Below are 11547 nucleotides of genomic sequence, written 5' to 3'. Positions count from 1 at the left end.
CTGCCTTGCTATATTGAAGCTGCTTCAGAAACGGAAGACATAACAAAGTTAAAAACAACTGTGCTCAAGAAAAGGGCACGAAGGCACACTCAACCATATCACTTCTGTGTCGGTCAACGAGTCTTGTGAAACCAAGACGGACACGACAAGTTCACTCCATACTATGATCCGGACCCTTATACCATTGTCAGTGCTCATGGATCACAAATCAAGGCATCGAGAGGAAGCAGAGTAACAAGGCGCAACTCAAGGTTTTTCAAAGATGCCTCTGGCCTTAAACAAGCACCAGCCAAAACATAATTTGACTGTGATGCTACATATATCCTCTGCCCACCTCAGTGCCAGATCCTGCATCACCTGTATTGCACCAGAGTTCTGCAACAGAATCCTACCCAAAGAGAAACAGAAAGCCTCCATGCCATCTTTCTGATTTTGCAACCTGACATTGTGACTGTTTGTTGGTAGGAGACATTCACGACTTTTCAGCAGTGAACTGTATTCCGTTTATGGTTTCCCTAATCACATTGTGTCTGCATTCATTTCATTTTCCCCAAGGAGGGTAATATAGTGTCTATTAACAGCATTTAGCCAAATGTGAGTACTTGGTTGGCAACCGGGAATAAAGCATGGGAGCTTGAGCAATGAGTGCGTATCACCGTGTCACTCCAATCTAATCAATCAGACCGCATCCCGGTCTACGGGAACACTAAAGCCACATTGCTTTAAGCGGTAGTGCTTGCCAATTACATACAAAGTGAGCAAGAAAGCATGGCTGATGCAAAAGATGTCCAAAAGTTGGCTGCACAAATTTGACGAAGACGTAGTGGCAGAGAAGCGATGGATCCTTGACAACTGCGCAGCTCATAACGTCCAGAAAAAGCTTACCGCAGTCAACATGACATTTTTGCCACGTAACACTGCTGCTACATGTCGGCCTCTTGACCAAGGCGTCATCATCACTGAAAAGGCACTCTACAGGGAACGAACGGTCTTGCTCAATTTACAACATCATGAGCCTTTAATAGTGAATTTAAGAGGTGCAATCGACATGGCTGTGTGTTCACAGTGGCAATTGAAAGTCGCAACAATAAGCAAGTGCTTTGTGCGTAATGCCAAGGCTTTTAAAGCCAATGTGCAGAAAGGCTTTGTTGACGAGATAGTCAACACAGACATGTCTTCAAGCCTCGTCGACAAGAACTGTGCACCTTGAAACTGAAGGCAGGTCTTGCAGCCAAAGATGGGTCTGACAATGAGGACAATGAAGACCCCACACCAGATATGCCATGCTAAGGGGGGCTCAAATGCTTGAACAAAGTGAAAATGTAGTTGCTCAAAACAGCTTGAGTAACAAAGTGCTTCAGTGCAAAAGCCTTGTCAAAAATTAAATAATTTGAAGTGCAGTAAAAGAAGAACAGCGCCAGATAAATACTGCAGTATTATTTGGCTGATAAGGCACTGGTGAAGAGTAGCTATTTTTCGTGCTTAGTCATGATTACTAAAAGCAAAGCTTTTCTTTAGAAACATTGCCGGGTTTTCATGACCGTGGGAGCTGTGGTGTTGTTCTGTCATTGAATAGGCCAACCAATCAGAGCAGAGGAGGCGCATGTCACCACCACTGGGTTCCTCGCATCACCACCAGATGGCGCTGGTCTCCGCACATCCGTGTGCCGGCCGTGCGGAGGAAAGAAAAAAGAACCAGAAAGCATGCCTTTGTGCATCTGCTGCTGCAAGTAAACGCTTCTTGCGGATAGAATGGACTTGAATTGCGCTTTGTACGTATGCATATGCTGCCTCTGAAACCATGACGTGTTCAAGGCGTCCGTCGTACTCACTAGTAGTCAGCACCTCCACTTAACAAATGATTCGGTATAATTTGTGTGTGCATGCACGTGTGTGCCTGTGCTCGTGTTTCGACTCTTTATACACTCAGACAAAGCTTCGTGGTAAACAGATTCCAACCCATACGATCTGCTGCATTTTTTGTGTATGTGAGTGTGGAATGTGCAGTAAATTGTGTGTGAAAGGTAGGCTGCTTGTTTGGCATGCGTAGGAGCCTAAACACATGATCTTTTGGTTACACAGTGGAACCCCAATTACATTACTTTCTCGGGACCATGAAAAAGCGTTGTAAAATGTGGGCGCCATAAAATCCGAACATAAATGATGCCTATAAAAACACTACTTATTACGCACGACGGATTTAAGAGAAACTTCAATGTAAACTACTAACATACTCTACAGGGATTAGAAACCCAAATTACCAAAAACGTAAATGCGATAAGAATTAATGCTGCAGTACAGACACCAATCATGCTTTATTCAAACGAACCTTTACGGCACGCCACTGCCATGATTCCCGCCAGCCAGCGCAAACTTTGAAAAAAGTTGGTAAGTTTCTTTTGGACCTTATTTGATCCGTGAACCAAGAGTTTTTGCTCGAGTTGGGCGAAGCCCAAAATAAGGTCCTTTGCAGCGTCGCATGAACAGATGATGTTCCGGATGCCGTCTATGTGCTGTAGCACCTCGGCGAATGTGGTAGGCACAGATCGTGGCGTCGATCTATGGCGTCGTCATTGTCCTCATCCGATGTCGCAGCGGTGTCGGCACTAGGCAAGGCCTCCTCGATGGCTTCACCCAGCGACCCCTCGCCGCAGATTGCAATGTTGTCGGCCACCACGTACTCGGCAAAGGTCATGGCGAGGTTTAAACCCTCGAAATCGTCGTCGGTGAAGCCTGCATCAGCCTCGAGCGGCATCGAGGTTGTTGCGTCCCCAGCAGAGGAGGCAGTCTTTTGCTTAAAGCCACAGTGCTTGAATAAGTTAGCGATTGTGCTTTGCGACACTGTATTCCACGAACTGGCAATAAAATGCGTGGCATCAAGCACAGTGATATTTTTTTTCCAACTTGCTGCACTCCATAGCCGCCAGCCGACGCTGCACTAGCCACTTCTGGTACCGTTGCTTGAAGCACTTAATGATGCCGGCATCCAGTGGCTGAAGCCGGCTTGTGCAGTTGGGCGGACAAAAAAACAACCTTTATGTTCCTCAGGCTGGACATGTCGGGTAGGTGGTACAGTGCGTTGTCCACAAAAAGCAATATTTTCCTTGCCTTAGCACCCATTTTGTTATGCAGCTGCTGCAAAAAATTGCTGAAAAGCAAAGACGTCATCCACACGTTTTTGCTGAAGTTGCAGCCGCACGGCAGCGTCTTCAAGTTCTTAAAGCACCGTGGCTTTGCAAACTTTCTAACAACGAGCACAGGCAGCCTCACGGAATCGTCCTGATTAGCACAGGATAGTGCCATCATACGCTCTTTACTATGCTTGCCACCATGATAGCTGTAACCTTTAAACGCAAGGGTTTGCTTGGGCTGCATATGGTAAAAAATACCGCTCACATCGGCATTGAAAATGTCGCAGGGCTTAAATGGAGCAATCATCTCTGGCAGCGGCTCCATCTACTCGTTCATCGTGGAAACGTCCACGGAACTGCTTTCTCTGCAGGAGCGGCTGTACACAATCCTGTTTCCCGTTCGATACCTGAAAGTCATCTATGCCCAGGCGCAATGCCACAAGCTCCGCCTTTTAGAATGGCGCCGTCAACGTTGTGGGGTTTCTGGCTCTCGCGGAGTTTTTCGGGCTCTCGCGGTGGTTGTGTAGAGCCATTGCGTTGTGTCGCCAGGGGCTCCGTGTCCCTCTCCTCCTTGCCTGGACGGGGTGGCAGCGGATCATAAAACACTGTCACTCTGCTGTCAACCCGCCCACGGGAAGGTCAACAGGCTTTCCCCATTGGCCGACATTTTGGCGGGATTCGGTCCCTGCTTGCGTGCACTCCGGGTAAGCGCGCGCAAGACGGGTGCCCGGGGAGACCACATCGAGGCGTCTGAAGGTGCGTACGCGTTCCTCTCTGCCGGCGGCGGCCCCCTTTGTCCGCTGCCGGCCGATGGTTACTTCGGCTCGTCGGGGTCCCGGCCTTGGCGGGCGCGCGCGCACTCTTCCGTCGTCTCGATGTCCTGAGGCAGCGTCTGCCGATCGTGCCCCCGTCTGTTCGTCTGTCATTTTTTTTCTATTTCCCTTTTCTGTGCTGTGGGGCGCGCGATGGCAGGCGCTGACCGAAGGATAGGCAACTTCTTACTGCTGGGGTTCTTTGTTCCTCGTTTCTTTGTTCTCTCTCTGTCGCGGTGCGCCGTTAGCGGCCACCGGCGACCATATGGCCATGTTTTGTGTCTTAATTAGCTTCAGATTCGGACGTGACGTTAAAACTGATGTTTGTATTGAGTCCCAGCTCAATAAAAGTTCTTTGTGACTTCTCGAGAGATTTGCCTATGGTCTCCCTTGCTGCGCACGCGGTCTCGCCTTCCCCTAAGCTGTGGGGCCGGCGGGGCGCGTACGCGCGCAGCTGCGCGTCGGCACATGGAGCGGGCCGGAGCAGGCGCGGATGCAGCGCCCTGCATGCGTGGCAGCTCGGAGTGCTCGAACCCGCGGTGGTCTTCGGCGCGTGCGAAATCGGAGCGTGCGCACCGTGAGCGTCGTGGGGAGACCACAAATTGGCACCCAACGTGGGGCCAGGGGCCTAATCAGCCTCTGGTCGCCGAATGTCCGGGCTGCTGCGTTGCGAATGCACTTTGTCAACCGAGCCATGTCTTTCATCCGTGTGCCGAATTTGTCTATTTTCTTCTCACTCTTTCTATCATACCTTGCCTCAGTAAAAGTAGCGTGGTAAGCGTATCGGACAACCGCTTCAAAGTTCCGTGCTGCGAAGCGCGGACGAGGAAAGGAGTCAAGTGGCCGCCGAGATGCTGCAGTCGTCATCAGTTGTGGAGACCATGCGGGGCCAGAGGTCTCGCCAATTCGTACCGGTAGGGCTGACTTTTTTGTCCTTCCATCTGCTCAACGATTCGGTGAGTCCGACGGATTTTCGTGGGTCTCTAGCATCATTACCATTCTGGCGGCTGCTAATTGCACGGACTGCTTGGGAACAGTGCCTCTAACGCCGGCTAATTCTGCAAATATACGCGCTTTTGCTATTGTTGGCGCGGCTCAGTGGCCTGCCCGGCAGTTCTCAGTTGATGCGCGCCTTTCCTCGCAAAAAAAATTCAAGCCGTGATTGCTGACGCACTATTAGTATGCCCTCTGTCACCGAAAATCTCCATTTAGGCAGACGGGTCAGTGGTGGTGCCTTCTGCACCATCAATTGAGGGGCAAAACTGGCAGCGCAATAGCCGAGCGGAGGCAAAGGCCACAAAACAAGCCCGCTCCGCGAAGAGGCACGCGCCTCGGGCATACCACCGTCACGCGCGCAGAAGGGGACACTCCACCGCAACCCCGCGGCGATGACGGGTAAGACAGCCCGGGTGGAAAGCCAGCCGGGAGAACGAAACCAGCCACCCCCACTAGGGTGTCAGAATCGTCTTTGTATTTTTTTAAACGGCCCGATGAGCGCCGAAGGGACCACAGGGTGACTTGTTTGTAAATAATTGTAAATAGTTCTTCGACGGCCTCAGGGAAGCGGAGCGCCAGAACGTGGCTGGTATTGCACGGGCACAGGCGCCGTAGTGTTGCTGGTATTGCAACGGGCGCGCGGGGCCGGATACAGCGCGTGTCGCTGTTGCCCCGGGTGGGTACGCTCTGCGGGGTCACAACGAGCTCGGCCGATGAAGATAGCTTGCCACCCGCTAAAACTGCAATGTGAAAGCTGTGTTAAGGTGGTAACCCCAGGCGCCGGAGAAATGCGATTTAGCACCACTCCGGCAACTATCGCACAGTCATCAGAGCGCCAAGGTTTTCGTTAAAATCGATTCGCGCTGTGACTTGGCCCGGCGTGGAGCGACTCTTCGTCTATCGCCGAACCTTCCACGTCTGTTCATCACATAAACATCGCGTAGTCGAAGTCAGTTTTGATTGGTGTTGCGGATGGACAGTGTGCGTCCGCGGAAGGAATTTCCGCTAGCGTCGAAGTCGTATGTCATCGCGCTAGTGAAGACCACTTTTACTGTGTCCGGCTGAACTCAGACGGAGTAACCATTTATACTGAGATGAGGCATGCCTATGCGGATCCACAACTTGGGATCAGCCACCCATTTCTCTTCAAAAAGCTCTCAGCTATCCACTTCGCTGCAATCAGGCAGGCTGCTATCCGTCTTTCTCTGTCCTTGTTTTCCCTTTGTTCAGTGTTTCTTCGTTAGGCTACTTGTTTCTCTGTGTCTTACCTAGCCGTCTTCGTTTTGCTTTTGTGTATGTGTTTCCTTAGGTATGGTTTGTGTTGCTTTTGTGTTAGTCATTTATTTGTATCTATGTGTTTTGCGTTTCGAGAATGTTTCGCGTGTGTTTTCGCTGCTGTGTTGCGTCAACGGGTGATGTCGACCTGGATCGAAGCCTGGTGACAGCGGAGCTGTGGATCGGCCTGTGCGGTCACGAAGATTGGCACGGATCATGGCTGTACCGTGGATCGGACACCGCCATAAGAACCGGCACCAGTGGCCGTTGCCGGACGCTGTTAAAGTGGCTTGGAGTCGCACGCGTGGCATGTGGGATTTGTTCACGCTCACCGGAGATTCTTAGCGCGGACATTCTCTGTATGTCTTCTGAACCGTTTGTTATTCTCTTTTGTTTTGATTGATGGCATAGGCCAACGTTTTGTTATTTTCCCTTGTCCATGTTTGTGTCCGAAGGTCATTATGTCTCTAAGCGCTTGTCTTTCATTGTTACTTTTACATTTTCTTCGGTGGATGCTTTTATTGTGCATGTTCGCGTTAAAGCGTTGGTACGTGTGGACTTTTTTGTGTTGCTGTTGTGTACCTCAGACGTCCCTAATTAATTTATTCTCATAGCTTGCTTTTCTTCCTTTATTGTCTTTTTGATTTATCTTTTGGGGACTGGTGATTTTAGGTTCTAGCTGCCAATGAATAGCTCTGTAATGTAATGACTATTTCTTTCTTCTTTGTTTTCTTTTCTTCTTTGGCTGACAGTGGAGCCACCAGCCTTGCATTGGTAGGGAGCATTTAAGGAGGGAGGGATGTGGGGATGTGGGGTTTCTGGCTCTCGCGGAGTTTTTCGGGCTCTTTTTTTTTTTAAAGCTTGAAAGTTTATTTAACATAATGAATGTATACAATTGCAAAGTACACACTTTTGGGACCCAACAAATTTGTTAAAGGGTCCCTACCGATTGTTATCAGGGAAAAAACACTTCTATGGCAGCTGTTTTTTTTTTTATACTGCAAAATCACACAAAACCTAAATAGCTGAATAAGTAAAAGAAGAAAATACAGTAGTAGGGAACATTTCACAAATGAGATACATTTTCCTAACAATTTTCTTTGTTACGTTATCGAAAACATCGGCACAGGAAAATAAAAAAAAAGAAAAGTGAGGGCATGTGCAAGCATCCGCAGTGTTACGCATTGTTAATAAGTGAGAGTTTTAAACGTTTAAGAAATGTATGCAATGTTCTTAGAGTGGTTAGCTCACTGTCAAGCTTATTCCAAACTGAGGTACCTGTAAACTGTAGTGTAGAGCGACCGTAATTAGTATTTACCTTAGGCAATAAAAAACGACAGCGAGGTGTGTTTCCAACATTGCGAAGTGAGGGATGGAGCGAGACTGTTGTCAAGGCCAGTTTTTCATGAACTATTTGATGCATGACGGAGGCGATGTTGTATGTTGTCAAATCGTAAATGTTGAGAATGTTAAGGGTTTTAAATAAATCTTCACTCTTAATATGCATACTGTTGGGTGCTATAATGCGAAGAGCTCTTTTTTGAAGTGTAAACACTGGTGACAGATGAGTTTTGTATGTGCAACCCCAGCTCGCTAAGCAGTAATTAATGTGAGAGTGAACAAATGCGTAGTAAAGATTGATAAGTATGTGGGGAGGGAAATAGTTTCGACATTTCGACAGCACATGCAAGCCATATGAAGCCTTTTGAACTACGGAACGCACATGAAGGCGGAATTTTAAATGGTTATCAATAATAACACCAAGAAATTTTGTCTCATTAGATTGTTTTATCGGTGGTTGTGTGGAGCCATTGCGTTGTGTTGTCGGGGGTTCCGTGTCCCTCTCCTACTTACCTGGACGGTGTGGCAGCGGGTCGTAAAACACTGTCACTCTGCTGTCATCCCACCCATGGGAAGGTCAACAGGCTTTCCCCATTGGCCGACATTTTGGCGGGATTCGGGCCCTGCTTGCGTGCACTCCGGGTAAGCGCGCGCAAGACGGGTGCCCGGGGAGACCACATCGAGGCGTCTGAAGGTGCGTACGCGTTCCTCTCTGCCGGCGGCGGCCCCCTTTGTCCGCTGCCGGCCGATGGTTACTTCGGCTCGTCGGGGTCCCGGCCTTGGCGGGCGCGCGCGCACTCTTCCGTCGTCTCGATGTCCTGAGGCAGCGTCTGCTGATCGTGCCCCCGGCTGTTCGTCTGTCATTTCTTTCTATTTCCCTTTTCTGTGCTGTGGGGCGCGCGATGGCAGGCGCTGACCGAAGGATAGGCAACTTCTTACTGCTGGGGTTCTTTGTTCCTCGTTTCTTTGTTCTCTCTCTGTCGCGGTGCGCCGTTAGCAGCCACCGGCGACCATATGGCCATGTTTTGTGTCTTAATTAGCTTCAGATTCGGACGTGACGTTAAAACTGATGTTTGTATTGAGTCCCAGCTCAATAAATGTTCTTTGTGACTTCTCGAAAGATTTGCCTATGGTCTCCCTTGCTGCGCGCGCGGTCTCGCCTTCCCCTAAGCTGTGGGGCCGGTGGGGCGCATATGCGCACAGCTGCGCGTCGGCACACGGAGCGGGTCGGAGCAGGCGCGGACGCGGCGCCCTGCACGCATGGCGGCTCGGAGTGCTCGAAGCCACGGTGGTCGTCCGGCGCGCCTGGAATCGGAGCGTGCATGCCGTGAGCGTCGCAGAGAGACCAGAAATAGTTTCCCCCGGCTGTACAACACCGAAAACCTCGTCTGCGACGACGTTTGTGCTCCCCTTTCGGTACTGCACCGAAATGTCGTAGTGCTGTATTAAAAGTGCCCAAAGTGCCAGCCGACCCGCAGGTTCGCGAAGCCTTATCAGCCAGCTCAGCGCGCTGTGATCCGTCTGCATGACGAATTTCGTGCCGTCTAAGTGGACATCGAATTTTCTCAGTGCAAACACAATCGCAAAGCACTCTTTTTCCGTCACGGAATAGTTCTTCTCCGCAGGGAGCAGCGCCCGACTAGCAAAAGCCAGAGGGTGCAGGACACCATTGAATTCCTGAAGGAGGACCGCCCCCAATCCCAAATCGCTCGCGTCAGTCTAAACGACGAATTTCTTAGTCAGGTCAGGCAATCTGAGGCGAGCGGTCTCAGCAATGGCTCGGGACAAGGCGCGGAATGCCTGCTCCTGCTCTGGTTCCCAACGCCACTCCACAGACTTCCCCAACAACTTTGTCAGCGGTGCCTGGAGTTTCGCACAAGATGGAATAAATGACCGGTAGAAATTGGCCATTCCCAGGAAGCGGCGGAGGCCGCGTAATCTTTGGGGATGGCAAAATCCAAGAGCCCGGAGCTTCTCCGAATTCGGCTCAATGGAGCCTCCTCCTAAGGTGAACCCCAGCAAGTGGACTCGAGTTTGCGCCACTTGTGCCTTTGCCGGATTTAGCGTCATGCCCACTGACCTGAGCTTCCCAAGTATGTCCCCAACGTGACGTATGTGCTCCTCAAACATTTCGGAATAGATCACGATGTCGTCGAGGTAGCACATGGCATGGGACCATTTGGCTTTGCCCAGAACCCGATCCATTAGCCTCTGAAATGTGGCTGGGGCGTTGCACAGACCAAACGGCATTCGCTCAAATTGAAAAAGCCCACAATGGCACGCGAAGGCGGTCTTTGCTTTGTCCTCGGGTTCCATCTCTACTTGTAAGTAGCCCTTAGCAGCGTCTAGAGTCGTGAAATACTTCGCTGAACCTAGGCTGCCCACAATTGACTCGATGGTTGGCAACGGATAGGCATCTTTACGGGTAAGTGCGTTCAGTCGACGGTAATCAACACAAAGGCGGAAACTACCATCTTTTTTTGGAACCAGGACGACAGGAGATGCCCAGGGGCTATCGGAACCCTTGATGACACCGGTCGCCAGCATCTCATTAAGCACACCATAGATAGCCTGTCTCGGACAGGCTAACCGGCCTGGGGTTGCACTTCAAAGGACGCGTATCCCCAGTCTCGATCCTGTGGCGCACAAGGTCAGTGCAACCTGGGTCTTCTGTGAACAGCTCGTCATAGCTGAACAGAACTTCGGACATGTCAGATTTCTGTTTGAGCCCCAGCCTTACCGCACGGGCGATCAAAGGGTGGAACACGCCACCTCACGCAGGCACGTCTATCTGAGCGGTAGTGCACGCAGAATACTGCGCCAGAAAGGGCTCAACCCCCTTATCCAGCGCGCCGTGCGGGCCCGCCACTCGCTCCGCGCTGACACATGCAGGAGCCGGAGGGTCAGCGAAAAGCCTCAAGGGGGACAACGGTCCCACCCTATAGCCTCCTTTCGCAATGTCTACCATTATATGGGTCTTACGAAGAAAGTCACGACCCAGAATCACGGGAACACTCAAGCCAGGCAAATGAATGAAGCGATGGCGCCTCGCTCGACCATCCCAACGAACAGACAGCCTCGCTGCCCCGCTTGCAGGAATGGAGCCGCTGGCTAGGTTAAATGTTGCTCGGCATTCCCGCAAGTGAACAAAGCACTTCTGCAAGAGGGTCACAAAGTCATCGCCAAACAAAGAGGCACTGGCCCCTGTGTCGAGGTCGCGGCAAATTCGCGACCAGCAATAGTGACAGTGACGAACGGCGCGAATGCATCCGCGGGTAAGCCCGCATGACACACGGAGGGAGCGACAATCACTTCGGTCGGACGTGCGTTCACGCCCGACCCCCATCCCCGTTTCCCTGCCGGAGGAGGCGTCTGGGGCAGTAACGAGCAATGTGGCCCAGCTCACTGCACTCGAAACAGCAGACTCCGCCACGCGCATTCCTGCGGTTGAAAGCACTCTGCCCCGGTCGTCCTCCTCCGCCCGCTGTGCTGCCCTCAGGCCGTTCGGGACATGCGTCTTCCGCTGGGCACACGCTGCTGCGGAATGCTTCGCGTATTTGAGGGCGCGCATTTTTCCCCGCACTTTTTCCCCGCATTTTTCCCCGTGCAGCGCGCCGCACGTACGCATGAGGGTCCAAGGCCCGCTTGCCGGTTTTCAAAGCCCACCGCAAAGGTGGACTGCGCGGGCACTTGCTGTTGACGTGAATGAAAAAGAGTTCCTGTCCACGCACAGCGCGGCACTAGTGCCTCGCTTGCCGGCGGTAGGCACGCATGGCCAACAGGTCGCCTTGTATACATTTGGGCTTGGCGGCCATGTCCTTCAGATCGCGGAACCGACTTCTGCGCAGGTAGGCCGCAAAAGTTGGGTGAGCCTGCCTCATCACCCTCTCGACTCTCTCGTCGCTGGAGGCCGTCGGCTCCGCCATCTGGAACAGCTCCTCGATCGCTCGCACATACTCGAGGAGTGATTCGTCCAGGGCCTGTGTCCGCAA

The sequence above is a fragment of the Dermacentor albipictus genome, chromosome 3 (assembly GCF_038994185.2).
Source record: "Dermacentor albipictus isolate Rhodes 1998 colony chromosome 3, USDA_Dalb.pri_finalv2, whole genome shotgun sequence".
Taxonomy (NCBI): Eukaryota; Metazoa; Arthropoda; class Arachnida; order Ixodida; family Ixodidae; genus Dermacentor; species Dermacentor albipictus.
The sequence above is the reverse complement of the archived record's forward strand: the minus strand, read 5'-3'. Positions refer to the sequence as shown.